Source organism: Elaeis guineensis, chromosome 1 (assembly GCF_000442705.2).
Source record: "Elaeis guineensis isolate ETL-2024a chromosome 1, EG11, whole genome shotgun sequence".
Classification (NCBI taxonomy): domain Eukaryota; kingdom Viridiplantae; phylum Streptophyta; class Magnoliopsida; order Arecales; family Arecaceae; genus Elaeis; species Elaeis guineensis.
Genome location: NC_025993.2, coordinates 158,798,340 through 158,813,055, shown reverse-complemented (window position 1 = coordinate 158,813,055; position 14,716 = coordinate 158,798,340). Strand labels below are relative to the sequence as shown.

The following is a 14,716-nucleotide window of genomic DNA, read 5'->3' as shown; positions in this document are numbered from 1 at the left end:
GCTTCCACTAGATCGTTATCTCCCACTAAGGAATGCACTTGTGTAGTATATTATTATATGACAATCATAAATAACAAACTAGTATAAGCCATTATTTTCTATCTTTAGTAAGTTCATGAAATATACTGAATGAGTGTTGATGCCAGTTTTGCTTAAAACAACAAATGAAAAAGCAAGCTATCATTTTAAAGCTTTTAAAACTTTTCTGTTTCAGAAAAATGAGACTTTCAGATGGCAAGTCTTGGTAGAACGGTAAGATTACTCTACTATGATCTTCAGATTATGGATTTGAAATACCAAAACAGTCTCTTGTTGACAGTCTTGCCTACCCTATCTTTCCATCCATAGTTTTTCCCTGTTTAGGTAATAGCCATGAATAATTTTTTCTTATTTAGAGGATAACCAAAAATAGATTATCACCTTCCTTTGAAGAGAATGAAAACTCTTGTATAAAATGGGGAGGACCCCTAAGACTGTAATACGAAGAAAAAGAAAAAAAAATAAAGATTTTTTTTTCTTCAAAATCCCATCTTCCTTTTTTTTCTTCTTCTATCTTCTCCCATCTCTAGTTTTCAACATGGTATCAGAACTCCCAGGTTCTGATCCATGATTTTTTCTCCAAATTCTTCTTTTCTCCCTTTGCTGTTGTCCTCAAAGTTCTTTGAAACCGCAGCCATCTCCTCCTCTTCTTCTTCTTCTTCTTTCCTCCCAATCCCTTCCCTTATCTCCTTCCCAATCGTTCCTCAACTCCACCACCTCCTCACCTCATCTCGTCATCAGAACTCCTTCCCAAGCTTCTGCTCGACCCCATCTTGTTACCAATCGGCACCACCTCGGCATCACCCCGCTTCCTTCATCACCGCCGCCTCCACACACGCCCTCCGTACACACAATGACCGCAGCCACCTCCTTCACACGCCCAAACCCCATCACCCCATCATCGCTCGCTGCTCGCCCCTCTTCCCTTTTGCTCGGTAGATCGGCCAACGCCGCCCATCACCATTGCATATCGCCGTCCCTCCGTGCACACCGTCACCTCCATCACCAGCCCCACCTCGTCGTAGAATGCCGCCTATCCGTCCATCGCCCATCATCGCCCTCGTCGTAGAACACCGCCCATCGTTCGTGCCCCCCCTATTGCTCATCTTCGCCCTCTGCCGCTGTCACCCCATCGGCGTGATCTCTCATCACCGTCCGTGCCACCATCCATGTCGCCATCTGCTACCATCCGCCCTCTGCCGTCCCCTCTCGCACCCGATGGAATTTGCTCGTGAAACAGGGAAAGGTCAGCCCTTTCCTTTTAAGTTAATTTTTTTTTTTCTCTTCTTTCAAAAAAAAAAAAAAAAAAAAAAAATCATCCGATAATTTTTTTGAGCATATTTGAAAGTACCGAACGATTTTATTGAAGAGTTTGAGCAGATCACTGTTATAGACGGTCAAAAATAAAAATCAACTTAAACTATATAAATAGGGCGAGTCGGGATCGTCTTCACAGAAATTTAGGGTAATTATCTTTTTTTTAAGAAAAAAATAAAGAATAAAAGAGAATTGATTGCAGAAGGATTAACAAAAAATAGAATAACAAAAAATCAAAAGTGTAAATTAAATTATGAAAGAAAATAATTCAGAAAAATAACTCAGAAAAAAATTCTAAATCCACCATGCAAAGAGATTTATTTTCTTCTTTTTTTATATTATAATATTTAATTCTTGTAATTATGGTATTAGTATAGTTTATCTCTAAGGGATACGAACTCTATCAGTAGATCACAGCTCGTCCTATTGGAGTATAAACTATCCAAACTTAATTACAGGATATAAGATTTAATCTAGCATACCACGATCTATCTTTTCTAAACACGTACTGTATCCAGAGATCACAGCACGTCAAGAGAAGGTATAGGCCGTGTAGGCTGGATCAATACCTCAGAAAAAAGTAAAAAGATATGAAATAAAAGTAAAATTTTATTACATAAAAATTAAATACAAAAAAAAAAAATAAAAATCTGTTTACAGGCTTCATCATATTTCTGGATTGAAGGGATTTAGCCATGCATTAAACTCTCTGGCTCCATAATCTCTCAATAATTGATCCCTAAAGCTCCTTGAATTTTTTTCTCTATTTTTTCCTTGCTTTTTCCTTGATTTTTTCTCCTCCCAAAGCTTATTCCCGGACTCCCTATTTATATGTGAATTTTTCATATTTTTTTGATAGAAAAATGAATCCTAAAATCTTTAGAAATTGTATAAAAATCTTTAAAAATTTTTTTGACCATTGGATCAGGCTTGGACCGCCCAGATCTGCCCAAAATCTACAGTTTTACTCCTTATCAGGGTCGGATTCAACCACAGCCATCCGATTGTGCTTCAAATTGAATTCTGATCGTTGGATCATGCAGTTTTCTTTCTTAACACAGTCGGGGATGCTGACAGCCAGTGGATCAAAGGTCGGATGGAATCTGGACCATCGATCAACGCATTTAATCTTCTATTCAAAATCGAGAACTACCACAATCGTTGGATCGGATGATAGATTGAATTTCGACCATCCGATCGCGCAAAACCTTTCGCCTCACCTGTGAACTGCGCCTGTGGACCGCGCCCTGGTTTCTGTGGACTGACCGACCGGTCCACCGTACACCGGAGGGTATTTTTAAATTTTTTTAAGATATTTTGGCTCTATTTTTGCTCCGATTTTTATTTGAAAAATTGAAAAAAATATGCATTAAATTTTTCAAAAATTTTTCTTCATTTTGATGCTTAAATTGCTCAATTAAATTAACATCTTATTTTCATAAATATATCTAATTTCATATTTTTTTTAAAATTACTTATTTTTTAAAAAAAATTAATAAATTCATGAAATTAGATTTTTAAGAAGATGTTAACATCAAAATTATCAAAAATATCTTCAATAAATATAAAAATATACTACTTATCACACCTCCCAAGTTGAACTTTGCTCGTTCTCGAATAAAGAAAGAATTTAGATTTAAGTACCATTTAACTTAAAGTCTCAAATTTCATGAAATAATTTTAAAAAAGCCACTGATATATAGTAGAGCGTGAGTGAGGTATGTCATTGGAGTATTAATACTAATCAATATAAGAGTTAAACTAAGAACACTAATTTTTTTTAAATTTTTTCTAAATTATTTCTACCTTTATTTCTAAATATTAACCTTCTTGTGGACAAGTACATTGTTACTTCCGTCCTTCATTTATTGAACTTTTTTTTTTTTTAACATTGTACCGCTATTAAGTGTCTTAACCCCTTGAGCTTTCTGTTTGACTCAGGTAGTGAGTTTTCAACCAATGACTCCCAAACCAGATGGCTTTAGGGCACTAGGTATAGAATACCCCTCGGACCTATTTGCTCGAATCAAACAGGCTACGGGTTAAAACTAGCTTAACAACAAAGCTTCTTTACCCTTCATATCTTTTGACGTGAAATTCAATGCTTGCTTAGGCAAAGAGGTCCGATTATTCAGCATGAAGTACTTGAATTTTTTTTTTTAAATATATGAAGAAACGTATAGTTACCCTACATAAGTTCATAAGAAGTAAACTCTTCTTTGATGCTGGTAGAAAAATTTAGAAATACTTAAAGAAAACTGTTTAACTTCTAAACTTAACTCCTTATTGAGTTTTTTTAATACTTGATCCCTCGATATCTAACAAACTCTGTGATCTGTATATCAATTTTCTTTTAAAAATACTTGGTTTAACTCAATTCTTAAATATAATCTGGTGCTTAAATACTAAATACTAACTTACTTGAGGACTTTTGAAATTTTTTTTTATTCTTCTCCCTCAACTTAATCGACATTGTCCTCAATGAAGTAGAAAAAATGAAGGGTGCATAAAAAGAGAAAGAAAAGGAGAGATGTCACCTGATACAGACGTCTTTTCAAAATTGATGTTTCCCCCCTCATCTTAGCCAATATTGCCTTCAAATCCCTACAAAAGATACGAAGCAAGCTTCAATTAATCTAAACATAATGCAAAAGAAAGTAAAAGCAAAAACTGAAACTAGGTTGTCTCTCAGAAAGCACTAAGTTTATTGTCTTCAGTCAGACCAGATTATTGACAGGCTCTTCCATACAGAGCGATCCTTTATTCCTAAAAAATGAAGATTAGTTATAATAAAATAAAAAAATTTGGGTTGCCTCCTACAAAGTGCTAAATTTAACGTCTTCAACCAGACGCTAATAAAGTGTCTATCCTATTCCTGCCCGAATCTTAACATGAGTCTGTAATTCTCTACATGATTCAGGCTCTTTCTCAAGGTATTTTCTACTTGGGACTATTATATGACTCATCCTCCTGATAACTAACAATTCTTCCTTTATAATTAGATTTAGGTATAACTTTAGTACTAATCGGGGTTTTAAGAGATCTAGATATACTCGATGTGCTGAGGGAGTGTTTCTGGATCTGCTATTGTTGCCTCTTTCTTTTTAAACAGGGGTTCAATCAGTGTCATGAGGGGTTCAACAATTAATTTTGGGTTTAGCTGTGTGTAATGGTCACTAGGTGTGGATTCTTCATTATTATCAACTTCAGATATCTCCTCCAGTTCCTCAGACCTGAATGTTCTCAACTGATTAAACTGACCTTTAAGTTCTAGACCATTCTGAGCTCTAAGGTCATCCTCTAGTTGACTCGATAATCTACTCTCTTCTAGTTTACTAACCGTTATAGTTGATTGGCCCAATTGTTTAAATAACTGGTCAGTGGTTTGCATGAAATTATTAAGAGTATTTTTAATGTCTGAGGTTGATTGCATTAAGACATCTAGACTCTTTTCTAATGTGTTGACTCCTTCCTCAGGATCTAAACTTGGTTGATCATTTAGTGTTTGGTTGAGCCTTAGATAGGGTTGATAAAAATTATGGGCTCCTAATGTTGCATCTTGTGACCATTAAAATTGGGATGACTTTGGGATCCTGGATTATAGATTGGTGTATAAGGTTCATTTATGTAGCTTTCATTAAATGCACTCTCCTGTATGAGCTCAATTTGGGTTTAATTCATCAAATAAGGACACTCCCCCACAATATGATCTGATGCATCGCATCCAATGCACATGGGTGCTAGCACTTGGTTAAATTGGATATATCTTTCGAATTCTAAGGCTTCAATTCTATTGGTTAAAGTTGCAACTCTAGTATCTTCAAACTCCCTTGAATAAATGTATGCATTTTTAATTTCAGTGAATGTAGAATGCATGTTAATCGTTTGAGAATCAATTGTAAAATTGTTAGTTGAGGATCTAATTCTAGATGGTTGGACAGAGCTAATCGATTAACACAGGTCCAGTAGAGTTCTAGGTTGTCTATTGGAATCCATTTCTTCCTCAGTAACTTTACAGGCTTGTAGGTTTTAGATTGTGTCTGATAATTTTTGTTTTGTCTCAGTAAATTTTTTTTTAATTTTTTTTTATTTTAATATATGAGAGAAAAAATAGAGAAGAAGAAGAGTTCTAGAGATGAGACTCCTAAAGAGTCCTAAATTTAGAGACGTTAAAGAAGAGTGTTTTAATTAGGGTTAAAGTTTATAGATTAGTAATCACATTATGCAATCAATCCTAGCTAAGGATAACCCTAGATCTAGACAGCTCCTAACTATCAAGATTGTCTTTGAGCACTCTAGGTAAAAGACTAGCCACTCAACTGGTCAGGTAAGTGTAAGGTCGGTGGGGGTCCTCCCGTTACTTTTCTTAGACACCAACTGAGTTGGTCAGGTAAGCAAACGGAACCAATTAAATAATCACCTTCCTTCAGGACGTAGTCCTTGAACCACTTTTCTAGACACCAGTCAAACTGACTAATCCTAATCCGATCTTACTCTTAGAATCTCTTGTCCTATTGAGCTTGAAAGTCCTTAGGGGCCAACGTCTAATTAATTTTAAGTTAAGATTTAGGTCAATGCAATATGCAGGATGGTGGTTTGTGGGCCAAGGAAGGATGATGAAATCTCCACCTTATCTTGTTTAGGATTTGTGCACTTAAAATATTTTATGGACTTATGTAATGCAAGAAGAAAAGATGATCAGATTTGATAGTTAGTTAAGAGTAAATTGATTTGTTTTATTTTTTTAGATTTTGTGATTAAGTATCTAATTCTCTAAGTAGATTATGAGATATCAATGTAGAGATTTTTTTTTTAAGAAAGTAAGTTTGACTAAGGAACTGAGAAAGTTAGAAAGAAACTAATTTTTTTTTAAAAAAAAAAAAATAATCGTGCCTAGATCTCCGGCAACGGCGCCAAAATTTGATCGCTGTCGTAGGCGGTCAAAAATAAAAATCAACTCAAATTATATAGATAGGATGAGTCGGAATCATCTCCACAGGGATTTAAGGTGATTATCTTTTTTTTTTAAAAATAAAATAAAGAATAAAAGAGAATTGATTGCGGAAAGATTAACAAGAAATAGAATAGCAAAAAATCAAAAGTGTAAATTAAATTATGAAAGAAAATAATTTAAAAAAATAATCCAAAAATTCTGAATCCATCATACAAAGAGATTTATTTATTTATTTTTATATTATAATATTTAATTTTTATAATTATGGTATTAGTATAGTTTATCTCTAAGGGATACGAACTGTATCAGTAGATCACAGCTCGTCCTATTAGAGTATAAACTATCCAAACTTAATTACAGGATATAAGATTTAATCTAGCATACCACGATCTATCTTTCCTAAGCACGTACTGTATCCAGAGATCACAGCACGTCAAGAGAAGGTATAGGCCGTGTAGGCTGGATCAATACCTCAGAAAAAAGTAAAAAGATATGAAATAAAAGCAAAATTTTATTATATAAAAATTAAATACAAAAAAAAAAAAAAAATCTGTTTACAGGCTTCATCATATTTCTGGATTGAAGGAATTTAGCCACGCATCAAACTCTCTAGCTTCATAATCTCTCAATAATTGATCCCTAAAGCTCTTTGAATTTTTTTCTCTATTTTTTCCTTGTTTTTTCTTTGATTTTTTTCTCCTCCCAAAGCTTATTCCCAGACTCCCTATTTATAGGTGAATTTTTTATTTTTTTTGATAGAAAAAAGAGTCCTAAAATCTTTAGAAATCGTATAAAAATTGTTAAAAATTTTTCTAGCCGTCAGATCAGGCTTGGACCGCCCAGATCTGCCCAAAATCTACTGTTTTACTCCTTTTCAAGGTCGGATTCAACCACAGCCATCCGATTGTGCTCCAGATTAAATTTTGGCCGTTGGATCGCGTAGTTTTCTTCCTTAACACAGTCGGGGATGCTGACAGCCGTTGGATCAAAGGGTGGATGGAATCTGGGCTGTCGATCAGCGCATTTAATCTTCTATTTAAAATCGAAAACTACCACAACCATCGGATCGGATGATAAATTGAATTTCGACCGTCCGATCGCACAATACCTTACGCCTCGCCTGTGAACCGCGCCTGTGGACCGCGAACTATTTCTGTGGACCGCGAACTGGTTTCTGTGGACCGACTGACCGGTCCACCATGCACCGGAGGCTATTTTTAGGTTTTTTTAAGATATTTTGGTTTCGTTTTTGCTCCAATTTTCATCTGAAAAATTGAAAAAAATATGCATTAAATTTTTTAAAAATTTATCTTTATTTTGGTATTTAAATTGCTCAATTAAATTAACATCTTATTTTTCATAAATATATCTAATTTTATATATTTTTTTAAATTACTTATTTTTTAAAAAAAATTAATAAATTCATGAAATTAGATTTTTAAGAAGATGTTAACATCAAAAATTATCAAAAATACTTTCAATAAATATAGAAATACACTACTTATCAACAGACAATCGATGAAGTGGTCTGCACCTTTGACTCTTAGTCTGTGATGGATAATCTTTCTCTCTTGATTAGCTCTGTCTGACTTGACGGACCTCTCACTTATCTTATGTGGTTTCAGAATGTGCGGCTATATATCAAAGCTCGCAGATTTGAAGGATTCTTCACTGGAACTGCTGTTAAGCTGCAATCCGGAGATACAAAAATTTTAAAATAGGAATCGAAGAATTTCATTGTAATGGCTTGGCTTCTCAACTTTATGGTGCCTTCTGTTGCTCAAGGTATGTCATTTTTTGAAACCGTCCAAAAAATTTGGGAGGCTGCTATCCTAACTTATTCACAACAAGATAATACTACTCAAGCTTTTGAGCTCAAACATAAGGTGCGTGCTCTTCGATAAGGAGATCTCTCTATCACTGCTTATATGGTAGAACTCCAATGTATATGATTCGAGTTGGATTTTTATTGCCCCTTCAAAGCCTATTCTTCTGAAGATGCTATTATGTTCAAGAAATTCACTAACGAAGAGCGAATTTTTGATTTTTTTGTTGGACTCAATGACGAATTTTATCCAATTAGGGTTCAGATTCTAGGTTGGAGTATAGATCTGCCTCCCCTTGAGCAAGTTTTCTCTCTGATTCTGAGTGAAGAGACTCGCTGTCGTGTGATGGTTGCTCCGGATACTATCCGCTCTGCAATGGTTGTCCAACCCCAGTCACAATCTCAACAATCTCGTGGATGTGGTAGTCGAGATATATGGATATGCTCCTATTGCAATAAAATGGAGCATGTTCATGATACCTGTTGGCAGCTACATGACCATCCCTCTGGTTATGGTAGAGGTGGTCATCGAGGAAGAGAACGTTCTGGTGTAGCTATTGATCATCATCAGGCCAATCTTTTTGAGCACACAAAGAAAGGTGTTTCGTCTACAAAGGCATCAACTCCTCCTCCACCTGTTAATGCTGGGAGTTTATTATATACTGATGAGATGCTCTGCCGAATTATGGATCAGCTTAATATTTCTTCTGGCAGTGCTCCTTCTATTAACGATTTGCTTAGCAAATCCTCCAGTTCTCTTTCAATTTTTTACTTTTATTTTGCACAATCCAATCTCTCTCATATTAGATCTAGTGCATTAACCCTTGATACCTTTACTAATAAGATGTGGGTCATAGACTCTGGTGCCACTATGTATATAACTGATAATTCTGATAAATTTTCGTCTTACTCATTATATTCTGATAAAGTTTGTATAGCTGATGGCTCTTTTCGACCTGTGTCCGGAAAGGGATCCATCATCTGTACACCAATCATAAAACTATCTTCTGCTTTGCATGTCCTTAATTTTTTTACTAATCTATTGTCTATCCATTTCATTACAAATGATTTGAATTGCAAAGTTACATTCTTTCCTACTTATTATATTTTTCAGAAGCTGACAACGGGGGAGACGATTGGGCATGGTAAAATGCACAATGGGCTCTACTACCTGGATGATGGGAAGCTATAAAACTATCAGAAAGCTGGTATGGTTGTTTCATCATCTACTCATGCCATGAATGAACTTCGGTTACAGCACCATAGACTTGGACATATCTTTTTTTCTGTGTTATCAAAACTATTTTCCAATTTATATAATTCTTATGCTAAAGAACAGTTAGTTTTTGATGCGTGTAACTATGCTAAGCACACTCGAAATAATTATCCAACTTCAGAAACTCATAGTAATAAATCATTTGAAGTTGTTCACTCTGATGTATGGGGATCCTGTAGTACTATCTCTACTTCTGGACATCGTTATTTTGTGACTTTTATTGATTGTTACAGTAGAGTAACTTGGGTATATCTTCTAAAGACTAAAGATATGGTTATACGCTGTTTCAAAGAATTTTATAAATTAGTTGATACCCAGTTTAGTGTCAAAATTAAAGTATTGAGATGTGATAATGGCACAGAATATATACATAAGGAGTTTCATGAGTATCTAACTACTTATGGAATTATCCATCAAACTACTTGTGTTGACACCCCAGTCCAGAATGGTGTTGCTGAACGAAAGAATCAACATCTTTTGAAAGTTTCTAGATCCTTATTATTTGCTATGCGGGTTCTAAAAATCTTATGAGATGAGGCAGTTCTCACTGCAGCTTATCTGATTAATCAGATGCCTCTTCGAACTTTGGAGTATAAGACACCACTTGAAAATCTGTAAGGAAAGTCTTCTTTTATTGTACCTCTTCAGATATTTGGATGTGTGTGCTTTATCCGAGATCATCATCCTACAGTCGGCAAGCTTGATTCAAAAGCTTTGAAGTGTGTCTTTGTGGGCTATCCTGCTACTCAAAATGGTTATAAATGCTATTATCCTCCTGAAAGGTGGGTATTTGTCAGCATGGATGTCACTTTTCGAGAGACTAAAGCCTTCTTTGATAGTGTTTCAACAATTCAGCCAGCTACTCAACTACCTTTAGTCCAACAGTTTATTTGCTCTCCTAGTATCCCTTTTAGAGCTACTGGTCGAGAGGGAGAGATTATAGTAACTGAGGAGACTGAGCAGGAGCAAGAGCAAACTGATGAACAGCTGGACAGTGACTCTAATCGATAGAGAGAGTCTTCGATTGAGCCCATTATGTATTCTATCGCTACCCAGCAGTCTTCTTCTGACTCAGTCCAGCATCCTCATTTGACAATGATGATATTCCTCCTCCTGATCCTATCTTGAATCTACTATTACTCATAGAAAAGCTTCTCGTTCTCATATTATTCCTTCTCGATATCATTATGATATTGCTAACTTTGTTTCTTATGAGTCTATATCACCTACATACAGGTCATTTATTGCATCGTTAGAAGCTATCTCTATACCAACGCACTGGAAGGATGCTATGATAGATCCTAAGTGGAGGAAAGCAATGCTTGAAGAAATACGAGCTTTGAAAAAAAATCAGAGTTGGGAATTGGTTTCCTTACCTGCTGGAAAACAACCAATGGGTTGCAAATGGGTCTATACTATGAAACAAACTCTTGAGGGTAAAGTTGATCGCTACAAAGCTCGTTTAGTTGCCAAAGGGTATACACAGACGTACGATATTGATTATGAGGAGACTTTCGTCCCTGTAGCCAAGATCAACACAATTCAGACCCTTATTTCTTGTGCAGCAAATCTCGACTGGAGGTTATTCCAACTAGATGTGAAAAATACTTTTTTACGTGGTGATCTTCAAGAGGAGGTGTATATGGAGATTCCTCTCAGATTCAGTAGTACAGAAACTGCTGGCAAGGTTTGCTGACTGTGTCAGTCACTCTATGGACTAAAGCAGTCACCCAAAGCATAGTTTGATCGCTTCCGTCGTGTCATGCTCGAAATTGGTTATCACCAGAGTAATGCAGATCATACTATATTCTTCTGTCATAATAAAGGCAAAGTTGCTATCCTAATTGTTTATGTTGATAACATTATTCTTACTGGTGATGATCTCTCAGAATGGATCCATTTGAAGACTCAATTGATACAATCTTTTGAAGTCAAAGATCTGGATAACTTGCGGTACTTCTTTAGGATTGAGCAGTCAGATCATCTCATGGCATCTTTCTTTCTCAATGAAAATATATCTTGAATTTATTGACTGAGACAGGAATATTGGGATGTCGATCTGCTATCACACCTATCGAATAGAATCATCGTCTTACTGCTGATAGTGGTGAGCCAGTTGACCATGAGTGATATCAATGCCTTGTTGGCAGACTGATCTATCTATCTCACACAAGAACTGACATAGCCTTTGCACTTAGTGTTATGAGTCCGTACATGCATGATCCCCGTAAACACCATCAAGAAGCTGTATATAGAATTCTTCAATATCTTAAGAGTAGCCCAAGGCGTGGTCTTCTTTTCTCTCATCATAAACATCTCAAAGTTGAAGTCTGTTCTGATGCTAATTGGGCAAGCTCTATAGATGATCGTCGATCCACCTCAGGCTATTGTACTTTTATTGATGGTAATCTTGTGACTTGGCACAGTAAGAAACAAGATGTTGTTGTTCGATTTAATGCGGAGGCTGAATATCGAGCTATGGTTCAAAGCATTTGTGAGGTCTTATGGTTGAAACGACTGCTTATTGAGTTACGTCTTTTTCAGTCCTCTTCTCTATTTCTGTTCTGTGATAATAAGACGGCCATTAATATTGCCAATAATCCTATTCAACATGACAGAACTAAGCATATAGAAATTGATCGATATTTCATCAAAGAAAAGCTGGATCAGAAAGTTATCTATTTATCATTTATTAAATCTTCAGAACAATCGACAGATATTCTAACGAAGAATCTCAGTGGTTATATGTTTTCTTCGATTTGCAGCAAGATGAGACTTCGTGATATCTTTGCCTCATCTTGAGGGGGAGTGTTGATAGCCTTGCCTACCCTGTCTTTCCATCCATGGCCTTTTCCTACTTAGGTAATAGCCATGAATGATTTTTTCTTGTATAGAGGATAACCAAGAATAGATTATCACATTCTTTTGAAGAGAATGAAAACTCCTATATAAAATGGGGAGGATCCCTAAGACTGTAATATGAAGAAAAAAAATAATAAAGATTTTCTTCTTTCTCCGAAATCCCATCTTCCTTTCTTTCTTTTTCTATCTTCTTCCATCTCTAGTTTTCAACATCTCTTTAGGCACAGAATAAGGTTGTGTACATTTGATGCTCCCTAGACCCTGCAAGGTGGGAGTGGACCGCCCTTATAGAAGAATGAGACTTTCATACAAAATTTAGCTTATATAGCATCATATTTATCAAAGCGGACTGGTCTAAAACAATGTTGTACCTATGTATGTTTTTTTCTCCTTGCACTCTTCGCTTCTTGTCTCTTCTAGTACAAAAATTCTCAAGTCAACCGAAAAGAATTGACCATCTAACTGTTAGCCTGGGGTTCGCATCCTTTAAACCATCTAGTCAAGACTCCCAAGTTATTATTCTACTTCTTCCTCCACCATTATCATTTTTTTTTAAAAGAAACGCAACTTGCAATCCTCAGTCCCTGACACCTGATCGAAGACTCCTTTAACTACCACTTTCTTGCTATGACTTTCCATAGAAATCATCCCACCTAGTCTGTTTCACTATTCTCTCATTTCTCTCGGAAAAGCATACTTACTTGAAGGCTCCTCCTTCAAAGTCCTTCAGCAATCTAATCCTTGAAACTTCTGTGAAGCTATTATAATTCTTCAAAACAAATGATGCGTTGCCTAATTACTTCGTTCTTCTGGAATGCAGAAGCACCTTGATCTCATAAGATAGTGTTACTTGGTAAACGCATGCTCTTAAGTTTAGACAGAAAATTTGCAATTAGTCTGTCAGAAGGCGTCCATTGGACTTTTGGAAGTAGAATAAGAAATTTCGCAGATAGAAAGACCGGACCGCAAGAAAGAATCAATCAGGCCCAAATTAATTTACATACTCTTTTCCAACTCTGCAACAACACAAGAACGATCCTGTTCTCGTCTAAAAATTCAGATGGAAAGTACGCAAATAATTTGAGCAAGTTCCAGTAGCTTGAAAAATTAAGCAACTGAAAATAACTACATAACATTACAAGGAAAATCCCCATAATAATTGGCTCATATATATGAGATCAAATGACTCGACTTGAGAGTAAAAGAAGGATCAAACAGAGATAGAATCTTTAAGTTGAACTTGCTAAATTTGAAAGACAGGAACTTGTCACTTACCATAAACGCGATGAATTTAACAATATTTTCCCGGCAAGATTGCAAAATAACTTCCAACAAGCAGTAAAAATCAACAATAAAATGAGTGCAAGAAAAGAAGAGAGAAGGAATCATCGAGCAGATACCAGCACTGGGAGGGAGAAGATTGATTCGAATTCAAGACGAAGGAACGAGGAATCGATGTGCCCCGAGCTGGAAGAGATTAGGGCGGCTTCTTGTGGGGGACATCCTTTGATTCCCGGCCTGGCGTTGCGGCGGAGATCCGGATCCCTGGCGACGAAAGCACACCGGCGAGAAGAGGAGTCCACCGGAAGGGATCTGGAGCCCTATGGCTTCGATGGCGCGAAGGACGTCTAGGGTTTCTCTCCGACGGGGCCATGGCCCGCGCGGGGGAAGGGGATCAAGAAAGCTAGATTCTCACTTCTCGGCGACGGCGGCGGAGTGGACCGAGTATTGAGGAGGAGGAAGTAATTAAGAGAAGGCACAACGTGTCGAATTCTGCTTGGTCTGTGAGGTGGGTCGCGGCGGTAAAGTTTAAAGGGCATCGAATATTCTTATGTTCGGGTTGTATCTTTCACAAGCGCGAACGATTGATCTTCTTTTCCGACCATAACCGTTGGATCGCGCCTTACACAGCATGCAAAGCATTGACCACTTCAATCCCTCCGCAGGACCGCAGCACAGATAACGAATCCAACATGGTATTGTACAAAGTGCGATCCAACGGTTAGGATCGCGAAAGATGATTGATCTTCTTTTGCGCGGCAGATACAACCCAAACCTTCTCATCTGCCAGCGTCACCTGCGCCTTTTGGTGACGCACCTACTCGCAGATCATATGCTCTAATTAGTAGGAAATTGTGAACGAGTGATTGGGAGGCTGCTTCGTAGGAGAGGAGCCCTTGTCAATGATTGATGTAAGCTGTACATTACTTCGGCAACACTTGCTGACTATTTTACATGAAGAGTCTTAAGGGTGGCAACTGTGACAAATCCATCTAATGACCAACTTGGCCCAATCTAATGGTGCAGATTTATCCGACACATTAAAATTTTAGGATGGATATAGATTTTAGATAAAATATCTAAAATGAATTCGAGTCAAATACAAATAATTGTATATCCATTTCGAATCCGATCTGATATAATTTTAAAGAATATTGGATTG

General features: G+C 36.6%; 1 long non-coding RNA gene across 1 annotated transcript; it reads right to left on the bottom strand.

The window, feature by feature from the left end:
- Positions 1-241: 241 nt before the first annotated feature.
- On the bottom strand, positions 242-14,040 carry LOC140852477 (uncharacterized). Its single transcript, XR_012135363.1, has 2 exons — positions 13,674-14,040; positions 242-3,960 (listed from the first exon to the last, which is right to left on the bottom strand). It is a non-coding gene; the product is annotated as an uncharacterized lncRNA (long non-coding RNA).
- Positions 14,041-14,716: the final 676 nt, after the last annotated feature.